Raw genomic sequence first — 16,538 nt, 5'->3', positions numbered from 1 at the left:
AGAAGGAGGAAGTGGGTGCCCAGGACCCCACCGGGGTCAGCTGCTTCTTAACATCCTGGCCCCACATTGAGAGTGAATTCCAGACAGTGCCTATTTGAATACACTCCAAGCATATGGACAGACTTAATGCTCCTTCATCAAGTATCTTTAAAAGCCTTATTAATAAGTAGACTGCCCTAACCGGTTTGGCTCAGTGGATAGAGCGTCAGCCTGCAGACTCAAGGGTCCCAGGTTTGATTCCGGTTAGGGGCATGTACCTTGGTTGTGGGCACATCCCCAGTGGGGAGTGTGCAGGGGGCAGCTGATCGGTGTTTCTCTCTCATCGATGTTTCTAGCTCTCTATCCCTCTCCCTTCCTCTCTGTAAAAAAATCAATAAAAAATATATTTAAAAAAAAAATGAGTAGGCTGATTCCTACCTGGCAGGTGTAGACCAGTGTTTCTCAAATTAGGCTGCCTGTTAGAGTCATCTGGAGAGCTCAAGCTCACAGTGATTTTATAGTTTCTTTAATGAACTGAACATAGAAAAATGTCATTTAATAGGTAATTGTGTGTGTTTTTTTTCTGAACGCAACCTCCAGTGCCTTGCTTGTCTTTAATTAATTTTATTGGAGTTGACCCAAATAAAAATGCATCTCATCTCTTCTATTCCCCCAGCTGCCACCATTGTGCAAGAAGGTGAAGGTGTGAGGAAGCGGAGCTGGGCACCTTGCGTGCCTGGTGACACGTAAGCCAACGTGGGATGCGCTGAAGAGTCAGGAGCGGCCCTTCCCTCAGCTGGAGATTCTTCCTGCAGGGTCCACAGTACCAGCACTTCTAACCCACCCTTCTCCCAACTCACACCTGCTTCTAGTCACTTCCATGGGAAGAAAAGTCAAGCGCAGGAAGAAGCCCCTTTTCTCTAGCACAAGTGGCAGAGGAGTTGCTTGAATGTCATTCTGTTCTTAGCAACAAAGGAAAATAAGAACCTGAGTGTGCCAGAAAAGAGGGGCAAATTTCTGTCAGTGATGCAGATGACAGCATCCTAGCTGAGAAGGAGCCTCCAGGGATGGATGACTGGAGACTCAGAAGTAGGGAGAGTGTTACAGATGTCCCCTCCTTTTCCCCCCAATGCCCCCCTCCACTGGGTTCCCACCCTGCCCCAGGCCTTCACCACCCTATTGTCTGTGTCCATGGACAATGCACATAAGTACTTTGGTTAATCTCTTTCCGTCCCCCCTCTTTCCTCTGTGATTCGTCAGTCTGTTCCATGTTTCCATGTTTCTGGTTCTATATTTATCAGTTTAGGGGGCAATGAGGAGGAGAGGAGCAAAATCTATAAAACTTTCAATAATAAAGATAATAAATAAAATAGAAAAAAAAAGAAGTAGGGAGAGCTGGGACTGACTTCTTGATGGCTGGTCTTTCAGTATGTATGGTTGTGTTTCTGTAGAGTAAGGTTCGAGAAAAAAGAAGGGGAGAGAAGTTTTGGTCTTGAGAGAACTAGAGGCTCACGCAGTGCTTTTTGTTGTTGATGTTGCGGCTTGCTTCTTTTATGGTTAGTCCATAAAAGAAGACGGGGAATTTAAATCCTTATGCCTCTGATTTGCTGAGCACCTAGTTTGAGGGGAGCTTTAACGGCTTGGGAAGGAGAATATATGGGGAAACCCTCTTTCAAATGGGCCTTGAGACTCAGTGTGTGTGTTTTTCTTTTCGCTCCAAAACATATCTGTTGTCATCCTTCTAAGTAACTGTAGTTTGAAGATGGCGTGGTGGGACGGCCAGATAAGGCTGTGGGTGAGGTGGGATAAAGGTCTTGACTCATTTAGATCAGCAGCCACAGCAGATGGACCTGAGCTTGAGAAAGTGATCCTGGTGAGGAGACATCCAGACTTGTGGAGCCAGGTGAGGTGCTGATACCCTTGGTGGCCACTTCCCAGGGGTGAGATGTGCTGCACCTGTGAGCAGTATCTAGAGCTATTGCTCTCAGGGTGTGGAGTGGGTGGAGTTCTGCATCTCAGATTTTCACTCCACTTACAATGACCTCATTCACGGCTTCCTTGGGCTCAAAAGGGAGCCCCCTCCCTTGACGGAAGCTGGGATATTTTATTCCTATACTGTAGTCATATCCCTACCTGGTGGCTCCTGCCTACCCCTCCCACCCCCTCCAACGTACACTTACATATAAACAGAGGCACCTTTAAACATTTCAAAAGGCTTTTAGATCCTAATAGGTATTCCGTTCTTAAGGAAGGAACACATTTATCGCACTCAATGTCCCAGGTACTATTACTCTGAAATTTAGTGACCTTTTTTCAATTCATCTTCCCCCGCCTCCCAACTTTTTTTCTTGACTTCAAGCCTACATAAAAGTTGAAAAAAAATCAGGATATCCTTCACCTAGAGTCACTGATTCTTTCAGTTGACATTCATTATTATATGTTACCCACTAGACACTGTGATAGCCTTTAGATCAGTGGTTCTCAACCTGTGGGTCGCGACCTCTTTGGGGGTCGAATGACCCTTTCACAGGGGTTGCCTAAGACCATCAGAAAACACATATATAATTACATATTGTTTTTGTGATTAGTCACTATGCTTTAATTATGTTCAATTTGTAACAATGAAAATACATCCTGCATATCAGATATTTACATTACGATTCATAACAGTAGCAAAATTACAGTTATGAAGTAGCAACAAAAATAATTTTATGGTTGGGGGTCACCACAACATGAGGAACTGTATTAAAGGGTCGCGGCATTAGGAAGGTTGAGAACCACTGCTTTAGATGAACAAAAATGAGTGTGTCCTGCTTCCTGAGCTCAAGCGGCTCATGGATGATTGGAAAAGGGGAACCACAAAAGAGAGCTATAATATGGCCTGATCATCTTATATTCTATGGAAGTATATTTTGAGCAAAGGGAGCAGCATGGATGAAGGGAATTTGAAAAAGCCTGGTAGATTTGAGGAAATGCAAATCAGTGATGAAGCAAGATATTCTGAGAAGAGAGAAGCCCAATGTATGCCAGCTCTAGAAGATACTGAAGCTGGCCACCCCCCAATTTTTAAGCTAAAATGTTTTTCAAAACTGGTAAGGGAATTGCCTATGTTCCTTTATGAAAGGAAAATAAAATGGTTGCCAAAGCTGGTGACTGTCAGGGATCCTGCTTGAAGAATGTATTGGTGACTCAAGAGTGGCTGAACTTCAGAATTGTTCTGCTGATGTGTCAGACCTGCTATTGGGAATGCACATGTTGGCGGCGCTAGTCTTCATGAGCTCTTGGGAACCCTGTCCTCTAGCAATAACTTGATGCCCATTTCCTGGAATCCATCAGAAGTGAACCTTGTAGTAAAATTACCCTAAGTAGTTACAACGAAGTTTTGCGTGAAAGGGAATGGACTCTCTTTACTTATTTGAAAAGACGTGAAGAAAGACACTTGAAATGCCAGGAAGACTTAAAAGGATGCAGGAATCATTTCTCTTTCTAAGAAGATTAGCGTCCCCTGGTTTTTCTCTATGGCTCTGAAGTGACTGATAGCACAAGGCAGCCCTCTCTGCAATTCCTCATCTCCAGGGAAGATTTAACTGCTTGTCTCATATGGCATCCAAGAGGAGCAACTTCTCCCATGCATATCTATAGTTGCTTTAACCTTTTCATTTAAGGAAACAACTCATAGGACTAAAAGCTGTGTTTCCTGTCACCTTGCTTCAGATATCTAAATTGTATACTCTTATTGTGGAAAGGGCTGGTTTAGCTTGCTTAATCTGTTTAAATATACTACAACTGTTTTCTTGGTGTCCTTCAGATAGGATGGCATGGTGGCCTCACTTTAGGAGGAGTTGTGGCAGAGGATGGGGACAGATTGCTGAAAGAACCTCCACTTTTCTTGCTTCTGGGGATCATATAGGAATTCAGTTGCATTGGACTTGTTAATACAGCCTCTTCTCTGTATCTGAAATTTAGGTCTACAACCCCAGGTTGGCCCTCAAGCTGTAGCACAATGTCTTGACAGTAGATTTACTGGTCAGATAGCAGCTCCACATCCACAGGAAAGGCAGTTGAGCATTAGCATCTCTGCTTTCTGAGAACATGCAGTTCTCTCCTATATGGTGTGCCTCTGGGCTGGCAAAGTGAAGTAGAAGAGATGAAGGCCTTTACCTACCTAAAGACATGCTAACAGGTAAACACAGACCCTTGTTCCTTTGTCTTTTATTCCCTGACCAGGGCAATGCAGTACCCTGAGAAAATTGAAGGTGTCATTTATACAAAAAAATAATAATAACAATAACAACAACAAAAACCACAAAGAAAAACCTCCAGTCTTGCCTGTCATTATTTGCACTAGCGGCTCGATGCATGAAATTCGTGCAAGAGTAGGTCTTCCTTCCCAGGCTGCCGGCACCGGCTTCCCTCGCAGCCCCAGCTTCGTCTGGAAGGACATCTGGTCTAATTAGCATATTACGCTTTTATTATTATAGATATATTCGTATCTAATGGTATATTCAGACAGCACCTGTTCCTAACAGGTTTTGGATAAAAGAATTAAACAATTGACATTTTCAGGGTATGCTCTTTTTATTTTATTTTTTTCCAGATTTATTGAGATGTGATTGACATAAAACAGTGTGTAAGTTTAAGGTGTACAACATGATGTTTTGATACACGTATATATTGTGAAATGATTGCCACAAGTTTGTTAACACCATCACCTCACACAACTACCTTTTTTTGGGGTATGTGTGTGTATGTGGTAGGAACATTTAATATCTACTCTCTTAGCAACTTTCAAGCACATAATACAATGAACTACAATCACCATGCTGTACCTAAGGTCCCCAGAACTTATTTATCTCAGTGAGGGTCCATTCTGTAGAAAATACAGACATTTAAGGTATGGATGATATCTTTCTCCAAGCAACTTAAAATCTTGTTAATACACACACATAAAATCAGAATTGATAGAGTTGGTGCTGAGGGAGGTGACAGGAAAGTCACAGTAGTGACAGTAGGGGCAGTCTGAGAGGGTTTCAGAGGTGAGAGGCAGTGAATTATCAGGCTTAAACTCAGCAAATATTATAACACCTAAGACACGTGAGAAGGGGTCTGGAAGATACACACCAAACTGTTTAGTTCTGGGGAGGAACCTAGGGCTGGGTATGGAGGGCATTAAAAGGACAGTTGATGTTGACTGGATTCATGTATCACTTGTATAACCTGTGGCGGGCTGATAAATGTTTAAGAAGCAGCTATTTCTTCTCTAGAGAATGTTTCTATTGCAGTGTCGTCAATTTCCATGCTGTAAATACTTCCACCCTTGCTAATTTCAAGCAACCAATGTAAGATCAGCTAGCTCATAAATTCTTGGAAATTTAACAATTCAAGCACCTATGTGCCAGGTGCTGAGGAAGATGGAGAAAAGATTATGATGCAATCCTTGTCTGCCAGGAGACAGAAATGGTGGGTGAGCTCAAAGAGAAACTGAAGGAAGGAGAGATTAACTTTGGCAAGGTGTGGGGATGGAGGAGAATCAGAGAAAGTTCTCTGAATGAGCTTGGAGAGATGAGATCATAGCTATGTAACTGGAGAATGGGAAAAGGCCCCAAAGCATGAAAGTACATGATACATTCAGGGAATTGCAAATTGCTCACTTTGCACAGGATTGGCACAAAATATAGGATGAGGCCAGAAGAAAGGGTCAAAGTAGTGAATTTCACTGTGTAGTAATGAGGACTACTGACAGTTTTTGAGAAGCATCAGGCAAGGATTCTGATGACAGTGTAAAGACTAAACTGTAAAAGAGACCATTGTGTTATAATGAAGGCTTCAATCAAGGCAATGCAAAAGAGATCGCACTGAGGCAGATCCAAGGAAGGGAGAAATGACAGGACAATGGATTGGCTGAGGTGAGTGGAAGAGATTGACTGCTTGAAGATAATACCTAGGACTTTTTAAAAAAAAATTTTAAAAAAATATATTTTATTGATTTTTTTACAGAGAGGAAGGGAGAGGGACAGAGAATTAGAAACATCGATGAGAGAGAAACATCGATCAGCTGCCTCCTGCACACTCCCCACTGGGGATGTGCCCGCAACCAAGGTACATGCCCTTGACCGGAATCGAACCTAGGGCCCTTGAGTCCGAAAGCCGAAGCTCTATCCACTGAGCCAAACCGGTTAGGCTAGGGCAATACCTAGGACTTTTAAAAAATGATCATTCTGTCTCTTGTGGGAATGAATGACTTCATCAGAAAAAAAAAGGAAGCATTTTTAAGAGACTATAAAGTTTAGGACTTGGGAGCCCAATTGGTTCTTTCCTTTGTATTTTACTACTGACATTTGTAAGTTTGAAAGTGAGACTGAAACATGAGTGGCAGGTCATGAAGATGGTTTTGTTTTATTGAATTTGGATTTATGGATCTTGATTCTGTGTAGTTATGTTATGAAAAGGATGGGTTTTTGGCTTGGGATGGAGGGCATCTCACAAAATTGGGAAATAATAATTAACTCAGGAGTTTACCAGACAACAATAATTTATCATGAAACTTTTCAATGTGGGTTATCTTGTATTCCTCATGGACTTTTGGTGCCTCCATAGTGATGTTGGGTCCTTCTCAGGACACATGATACAGATCTGTCACTTTACAAGTGATGCTATCTTTAATCACCTAATTAAAGTGGTAACCCCTCCCCCCCCAACTGTGGGGGAGCTATGTTCCAAGACCCCCCCAGTGGATACCTGAAACCACTGATAGTACTGAACCCTATATATGCTATTTTTTTCCTATACACACATATCTATCATAAAGTTCAATTACAAATTAGTCAATTTTATGGATAGAAGATTTATTTTTACCATAGATCTTAGCAACCTCAGCATGATTGTTTTTCTTTCTTTCTTAAACTGAACTTTTACCTTTAACTTAATGAAATTACTTATAGCTTCTCTTTAGGATATCCGAATTGCCAGCATCCCTACTCTTGCACTTTGAGGCCATTATTAAGTAAAATAAAGGTTACTCCAACACAGCACTGTGATACCGCAACAGTTGATCTGGTCACCAAGATAGCTACTAAGTAACTAATGAGCACTTAGTGTATACAGTGTGGAGACACCTCCTGGGTGAAACAGAATGGATGGGTCCAGATTTCATCATGCTACTGAGAACAGTGGTGCAATTGAAAAGTTATGAATTGTTTATTTCTGGAATTTTCCACGTAAAATTTTGGACAGTGGTTAGCTGCATGTAATTGAAACCGAGGAAAGTGAAACTGTGGATAGGGTGGGACTACTTTTTCCTTAGTAAGTATTGTAGGGACCTACTTGGGGACTATATAAAAATCTTGTTTCTCATCATACTTTCACTGACTATAGTTTTTGTTTATGCTTCTTCCCTGAACCAGTTATTACTGTAGTGTTTTCCAGAGGATAGTCTTCTATTTTCATTATTCATTCTATGGTCATTAGTTGTAATTGATCTTGGACATGCTTTACAAATTTCCTTGACCTCTACAGATCTAAATCATCCTTAGTTAAAGAAAAAAAATAGAATGTTTATCTACCACTTATTTTGTGTTGTTTCTGTTATCAAAACAGAAACCAAAGGTGGAGGTGCCCAGTCAAAGGCATGGGGAAGAGGGAGCATGTTTCATGTGTTTGCATTGACTCTTGGCTTTCTGAGTCTTCCTCAGCTAAAATAGCTTATTCTGCCAAGGAAACAGGCATTTTAAATATGTTATTTATCCTTAAATCATCACTGTAAAGTAATAACGAAATTGCAATTGTCACTCCCATTCTATAGACAAAATAAAAAAAAAAAAAATGAAACCCAGAATGTAGATACACTGCCCCCCAACTAGACAGTGGCTCCACTGGGAATAGTTTCTAGTGCCTGCAGTCTTTTAGTCCCTATCTGGGACTGCTCTAAAAATTATATGGAAAACATGATATCTCTTCAAGAAAAGATGTTGCTTTTGAACAAAATCACTATGAGTAGGACTATCCTTCTTTTGTCAAGTCATTATGTACATTTTATCCATTACAACCTAATCTATTATCTGCAAACAACAGTAATAGTTATTTAGATAGAAGCTTCTTACAGACATCAATTGAAAATTACTTTTTAAACTTGAAGCTGAATTCTTGATGATGATCTTATATTCTAAATACAGAATCTTCCATTTATGCAGAATAGCTAGGAGGGGCAGGTTAATGGAACATTACTGGATGGAGCAGGATCCCCACTCCTCAAAGAATCCAAACACAAAGATGAAGGAAAAGCAATTACTTCTTTAAAATCACAGAGTCGCCCTAACTGGTTTGACTCAGTGGATAGAGCGTCGGCCTGTGGACTGAAGGATCCCAGGTTCGATTCCGGTCAAGGGCATGTACCTTGGTTGCGGGCACATCCCCAGTGGGAGGTGTGCAGGAGGCAGCTGATCGATGTTTCTCTCTCATCAATGTTTCTGACACTCTATCCCTCTCCCTTCCTCTCTGTAAAGAATCAATAAAATATTAAAAAATAAAATAAAATCACAGTGTCTTGCATTAGTATGAACAGCAATGTAGTCCCATTGAAAAAGGAGGTAGGAGGTTCGCGAATTAAAAAATAATAATAATTTTCTGTTACCTTGTTTTCTTGTCACTTAATTTTTTTCTCCTAAAAATAGCATGTAGGAAAAAGAAATTTTAGATTAAGGTGGACTTTTTGGTGAGTGGTATCTTGAATTTTAAAAAGTTACCCATATATCTGTTGTTTAACATCTTTTCTTCAGGGCACCAGTGATTAGATTCCACTACTGGGATAGCAAACATCCGCACTTGTATGCAGAATCAAGACCCACGGTGATCTCTGAGTGCCTGAGCATAGGCCCTCCTCCTGGTTTTGGTCATTTTGTTTTATTTTTAAGTCATTTGTGTCCCGATACCTGGCACAAAGTAGGCACTGGATAAATATTTGCTAACGGAGGCACTGACCCACCGACAGCCAGACTTAACATCCAGGGTGCGGGCCCCGCCTAGGCCTTCCTGAGTTCCTGGAATTTTTTTCTTATTTCAAAAACAATACATGCTCATTATACAAATTTGTAAAACAGAGAACCTCACACACACAAAAGAGAAAATGAAGCTCTCTTTATCTTACCAGCCATAGAGATGATTATGCCATATGATGAGCATTTTCCTATTTATGAAGTATTCTTCAAAAACATGTTTTTAATGGCAATAAAATGATCTATTGTGTGGATGAGCCACGTCTAACCATTTCCTTGTTGGGGTCATGTAAATTCTTTACAATTTGCCACTATTGGAGATGATGTTGTAATGTTATACATTAAACTCTCTGACTATTAAAGCTGATTATCAAATTACTTTCCAAAAAGACTATAGCCATTTAAGACCACATGCTAGTGCCTCAGATATTTTAAATGCTGACAGTTGAGAAATGAGGGTTTTGAGGCAACCCCTTTCCTTTTAAACAGCCTCCAGTATGATGAGAGTGAACTAATGTTTTCCTACAAACTTAGCTCTGGGCCCCTGTGAAGGGTAGGGTCAACCACAGGGGAATGGATAATTTGGAAAACATGCCTGGAAACCTCAACCTAAATTGAGGAGAGACCATTAGCCCTTCAAATAAGAGCTTGTGAGATAAAGTGAAGGAGAAATGATGACCCAAATTGAGCGATTAATAACACAAAACAGCTAATATCATTATGCTAATTGTCATCACTGTATTCATGGCCTCAAATTAAGAACTGTTTTCTCTTTACACAAGGTAAAATCACGTTAAATAAAAGGGGAAAATATTGGGGAGAGGAATCAGTAAAAGGAAAGAGCACTTTTAAAAAAATTAACAGTCACTTCTACTCTGAGGAATATATTTGTCTCATTCTAAAACAAAAACATCATTTTCAAAAATAATATATAAGGAAAACCAAAACTTTCAAAAATCACTTGCCATTATCATAAAGAAATTTCATTCTGATGCTTGTTTTTTCTGCCGGTGTGTATTCTACCTCAGAGACTGGTAGACCAGGTGTCTGACTGAAAGTTTTGCTCAGTACCTACTGCAGGTATCCCAAAGGCAGCATGTACACATTTCTTTATTACATCAGCATTGAAAATAACTGTGAGCTAGTATGAATATCTAAAGCATTATTGCAACAGAATAGCTTAGCTACTTTTACTTTTAGCCCGAGGATATTTTTCCATTGATTTGTACGGAGAGTGGAAGAGAGGGAAAGCCAGAGAGAAATATTGATGTGAGAGAAACACATTGATTACTTGTCTCCTGCACATGCCCCAGGAGACAGGCTGGAGAGGAGCCTGTAAGCAAGGTATGTGCCCCAGGACCCTTTGGTCTGCAGGCTGAAGCTCTATCCACTGAGCAAAACTGGCTAGGGCTAGCTTAGATATTTTAAATTTAACCCTTAATAGGACAGTTTATTTCTAGGTTTCCAGTTGAGCAAAGGTTACACTACTTGGAATTATGTGGAAAGTTCTAGAGATAGAGTCCTGGGCTCTGAGCCAGTCATTTAGTGGGAAACCACCATTTTAGAAAGTGGGATTTTTGGATACAGTGGGAGTGAGATTGAAATCAATCTTCATGTGGGACAATTTTGCTGAAAAGCTTGAGTAATTGACCCTTTATTTTACTTTTGTGTTTTCATGGATTGTCATGAATCCAATTCCAGCTTATTTTCCAATCATAAGCCTATTTATTATATTTTACAGCTTGATGGCTCATAAATGAACTTTGTAACCACCATTAGTAAAGACAAGGATATTCTGTAGAGTTGGATGAATGTATTTTGGGGAAGTAGTATTGATCTCATTTTCTTTGTAAATTTCTTTAAATAGTCTCACGGTTAACCTTGCAATTCTTAGTGCATGATTAAAGACAGACCATCAAAAGTGGATTCAAAGCCACCATAGTTTTGTTACAAAATATACTGAGAAGCCAATGGTACTAAATCCATGTTGTCAGGGGATAAAGAATGAGTCCTATTTCTAGGGCCCTTGTACTTCCCCTTGACAAGGAAGTGAGATGGAGAGGAAGATGTAAGCTATGTAGCTACTTCTAAATGATGCAGGATAGATTTTTTCTATTGATAATTTCCTTTCTAATGGTGGTGGGAGATCTGAAAGTTCTAAGCTGGAGTAAAGGTCTAAATAGCTGAGAGTGGAGATCTATGGTCTGGGGCATCTAGAGGAAGTAGAGCATTTTTTGCTGGAGTCCAACCCCAGCAGGTCCAGGGGTCCCCAAAGGTGTGGATGGAGTCGGCGAGGAAGGAATGACACGAAGACAGCCTTCAGTTGATCAGCAGCCTAGTCAGGACCTCTAGCCAGGATCTCCAGCCAAAGTTCTGGTCGGAGTTCTGGTTAGGAACTGATCAGGATCTGATGATGATCTGATGTTTATTGTCTTGTTACATCCGTATTTATACCAGCCGATTTTAATCCTGTCAATTTCTATTACAAAGGTTAGGGCGTTTCTTATCTCCATTCCAGGGAGTAAAGATTATGTAGCTTAACTACCCGCCTGGCACTTAATTAAGGGGTTGTATCTCCTCCCTAACCTCAGAGAAAAATCCCCACCTGGGGAAACAACCTTTCTCAGAGAGGTAACCTTGGTTAAAACACATGGCGCTAAGGAGAGCAAACATATTAAGAACAATATGCTATATATGCCAGGTCCCTTGAACCATATGCTGTGCAGATGTTTCTTTCCTGCAGCGACTGTGTCAAGCAGCAAGGATAGACCGGCTTCCGGCAATTTTTGTTTTCGTTCTCTGATCCCCATGCTTGTGTGCCTCCCGATGCCATTCTAGCTTCCTTAGTTCCACTCAGTCAGTGGCTGGGGCTGGAGTTAATGAGAAAAGATGATTTAGAGGATACTGTTGGTTAAATATCCATTTCTCAACATCCCCCTCTTAGTGGACTCACATTTTCATTTTAGTTTACATGATCACCCATGCATTTTAAGGGAAGATGATCTCAACTTTAAGGCTTAGTTGGCCTCACTCAATCAGCTCATTCCATCCCAAAGCTAAGGTCATTGGTTCAGGGGTGAGCATGTAACTCAAAGGGTCCAATCAAGCTCAGTCTCAGGACTCTTGCTTGGAATCCTGTGACTGGAGTTTTCTCTTTCTTCTTCTAGATGCCAGAATATTCAGGAACCACCACGGTCCTTTTGCTACCTGAGAAAAATGACCTAAAGAAGATGTTAACAAATGAGAGAAACACACACAAAGGTGTGGCAGAGAAATGGAGCAGGAGCTCCTGGTTAAACTGACTCTGAACTTCCAGTTACATGAACAGATGAATGTTTTCATTGTTCAACTCAGTTAGGAAAGAGTTTCTGTGTCTTGCAATCTTTACAGAAGGTTGGATGTCTTAAATTGAGGCATCATAGGCCCACCTGTGGGGGCTGTGTCTTCCTGTTGACATGTAATGAGTAGTTAATTACTCATATTAACCTAGAATATAGATGAAATGTTATACACTCCCAGTGAACAATACTAGAAAAACAAAATTGTTCAAGGATACAGGACTGTATAAAAGGAGGGGGAAGGGCTGTATGCTGGCATCTACCCATCATTTATCACATATTTCTATAAGAAAATCTGCTCCACCTTTCAAATAAGTGATTTATAAATGAATTTCGGGGCCCCTCTAGCTCTCAGGTGTCTCATGAGGGTGTAATATTAAATGAAGTTTAAGGCATCTTCTACCTTTAACATTCTATGATTCTTTGTTACCGGTTTGTTTTAAGTAAATGCAAGCAAATCCCTGTAATAGGGCACCGTTCTTGAATAAAATGGCATTTGAAGTTGTTCGTTTCCTGTTCAGCAAGCTATATCTTGTTTGTTTTCACAGAAGTTGAAGATTTGCCATCCTTATTTTAACCATTTTTGAAATTGTAGCATAGTGCTCAGATCTTGACTCTAAATATTTATACACAGAATACCTTATTTCCTACAGCAAAGTAAGTTTTTGAGTTGTCAGTTTTACGGAAACCTGAAAGATCCATAAAGGTTCACGTTTCTAGGCAAACACAAATAGTAATTTCCTTCTTCTCCACCCATGGGTTAGTCAAAGCAGGGACTTTTCTTCTAAGAGTAGAACAATTTGCCATCTTTAGATAGTTTCAACACAAAAATGTAATGGTTCATAATACTTTTGCTTCAACACTTAAGTTATAGATTGGCAAACAAATGACCAAGTAAGCATAAAGAATGCATTGAAATAAAAAGAGCCATGCTTAGAATCATGATTAGGCAAAACCTACCTTACCTATAGGTATGGCAGGTGATTTACCTGTTAGGAATTAAGTATTTCTTGGAGATTCCCCCTATCCCCTCTTGCCAAATCTCTCCCACTAGACTGCTAAGAAATCTGAAATTCCACCAATCACTCCTTTAAGAAACCGCACTACAAAACGTCCCCAGTGAAACAATATGTTACCCTGAAGGGTTGGTTATTAGCCCATTAGCTCCCAGGAACACACTAGCTTAGATCAGACCCTGTGGTCACCTGTTTGGGGTGGGCTGCTGGGAGAGGCAGGAAGGAAAGGATTTAATGTGGGGTAGCATGATGAGAGTACTTGTTGGTTACATAGCACTGGGTATGGGGACAAGGGACCAAAGACAACTGGTTGCCTTGGGTTTCCTCTATATATCTTGATTTCATTTTTCCTTATTGAGTCTTAGAGGATGTCAATTGGAATAGATCTTCCTTACATATCACTCCCATTCTCTGCCCTTTTCTTCCTTATTATATGGTTATCTACAAAGAAGTCTCCCTGGGACCCTTGTGATGTGGCCAGGCGTTGCTTTGTAAGTGACAGAACAGTTGCTTCTCTTCCCTGAGGGACTTAAGTAGGGTTATGCCTTTTCAGTGAGCCCCTGAGTTGCTGCATGGAGGGAAGAAGTGAGGGACAATTATGTCACCTCTCCTTCATCTGCAGCCTGCAGTCCCTGTATCAGTGTGACAGATGAAGCAATCAAGAGAAAATATAATACAAGCACCTGCTCTTGGTATTGTAGAACAGAAGAAGGACAGTTGAACTGATGAGGGTGTGGGACTTTGCTATGAAAGTATTTGGGGTGCATCTAATCAGGTAGAATATTTTATGATGGCTATCCTTTAAAAAAGTATTCTGTAGGCCAATATTCTTGTGTAGTGTTGTATGAGAGTTTAAAATTAGTTTCCTTTGCAGTTCTTGCCCTATTTCTCATATATTAGGGGGCTTCCTGGGAGGGAGGACCCATGGCATGAAGGCTGGCTGGTTTTCTTCAGCGAGGGCACCAGTTCTCACACTAGGCATGTCTTCACCAATGAAAATAAATTTGAACTTTCTCAAACAACATGCAATTGGAAGTATTCTTAAATCGAGTTCAGTAAAAATGAAAGGAATTTGACATTTTATTTCAAAGGCAACCCTCTTTTCTCTTTTGTGATATGATCTTATCCTATTTTATTTTTGGTAGGTGCCAGCCATAAATCTGTTCTTTTGTTATATCTAATGGCGAAAGGCAGTTGCTCTCAAGACCGAAATCTGTTCCTCAATATTGGAATGATGGAAACAAAAGAGGTACATGCACCCAACACTGAAAATGGAAGTTACCGCTCTGCTTTATGTTCATGGTCTTGGAGATATTGCTAACATTTATTTTTATTCTTTTGCTGCTAACATTCAATACGTTCTTGCTGATTTGTACTATTCACCATTAATTCTTCTTTTAAAGTATTCTTTCTAATAGGTTTAATAAAGTATTGGCTAATACAGAATTCTGAATTTAGATAATATAATATTCTTAAGTGGATGAATTAGGAGAAAAAATGTGGAAAGCATTTTGAAGTTGGACGTAGTGGAACATAGTGAAATATAAAGTCCATCAAAACTGAGAAAAAATCTGGGAAGTAAAGGAACAATGCCTGCTGTAAAATAGCCTCTTGATATCTCTTTTAAGGACCAAGCATATAAGGGCCACAGGCTACAGTCAAGATTTTTTTGTATTAGGACTATTTATTGATCACAAAATCCCTATGAAGTATCATTGCTGGAATTCATGCTTTGGGCTTGGAGCATTGTATCTGAAAACTTTCAATATTTTCACATTCAACAAGCATTTAGTGAGTGCTAGTGCTAGAGATGGTGTGTGTCAGTGGGGACACAAAGATGAAGGAGACGTGGTCACAGTCAAGTACAGGGACACAGTGAAGATGAGCCATCTGACATCCACCACATGTCTTAATGACCACTATGCTGCCTGAGCATGAGGAGGGCAGCCGTGATTGTGGGAGTGTGGTGGGGTGGGTGGAGATGGAAGGGGGCCATTGTGTGATGGAGATACAGATGACAGCCTTCGCTAATTTTGTGATGGGTTTGTGGTCAGTAGAGTCACACCAGTTGTGACTGTGGGTGCAAGTTGGGGTGCTCATGAGGACAGAATGGGTGGTGCACCCCCTGACCAAGTTCTAACCATCATGCGGTGCTTCCTCAAGGGAGAAAGTGTGCTGACTCTATCAGAAAGAAAAACCTTTTACATTCATTAGACATTCAAATATTTGTGCCTTGAAAGAGTTTTACTGCCTCTGCAATCTTCACTTTTACCTCTCTATAAACACGATATGCTGGGCAAAAGCCTACGATTCCATTCACACATCAAATTATTGGCACATTTATTATTGTGAAAACAGCACATTGGAGGGTACTATATATAGAAAGGGTGAGGAGTTTATGTTGTTAAATAATCTCCAGTAGGAAATGTCTGACATTCTCAAAGGCTCTCCCCTCCCCCATTTATGCCTTTGATCACTTTCTACCTTTTTTGAGGCCTTGGTATGCTCTCTCTTCCTCTCATCTCTCTTCCCCTTACGAGGTGGCCTGAAATAGCAGTTTATGTTTTTACTTATTTATTAAACAGTTCAAATAGCCTGTTTGTTGAGCCAGGCATTCTTCTAAGCACTTTGTAAATATTAACTCATTTAACCTTCATAACTATTCTTTGAGGTATCTACTGTTATCATCACTCCCTTTTTACAGACTAGGAAGTGGTAAGTAGAGATATTAAGGAACGTGCATAAGGGCACACAGCCAGAGAGAGAGAGCAAGCTGCATGGCTGGGATTTGAACCCAAACCTCCATAGGGTACTTAATCTAGCTGCAGTGTTGGGGGGTTATAGACAGATTCTGCTGAGGGCCCACCAGCTCAAACCTTGGTAGGCTTTCCCCCATTCACCTAGCCTTTTCTGTTTCTGCCCAAAGCATGCAGAGCTCTCTATAGAAAGATACCTTTGAAATGCAGAGGTTGACAGCTTTAATTGTGGATCCACACTGTGGTTTTGGCTAGTCTGCTGGTAACTGACTTCGTAGTAGTCAGTCTTTAAAAATAGTTTAATATCCATACTGTTTTTGTTGGATAATTGCATGTCTTTAATTTGTGGTATTATAAACAGAGCAATAATCTGGCTCAGGAGAAGCCAGAGAAAGTTATTTGATATCCATTAAGTCAAGTTTCTATTTTTATTCACCTCCGTAGAGGTGAGTATTATTA

This window comes from Myotis yumanensis, unplaced genomic scaffold, assembly GCF_028538775.1.
Source record: "Myotis yumanensis isolate MYYU_CA2020_CCGP unplaced genomic scaffold, mMyoYum1.0.hap1 SCAF_7, whole genome shotgun sequence".
Lineage (NCBI taxonomy): Eukaryota > Metazoa > Chordata > Mammalia > Chiroptera > Vespertilionidae > Myotis > Myotis yumanensis.
The sequence above is the reverse complement of the archived record's forward strand: the minus strand, read 5'-3'. Positions refer to the sequence as shown.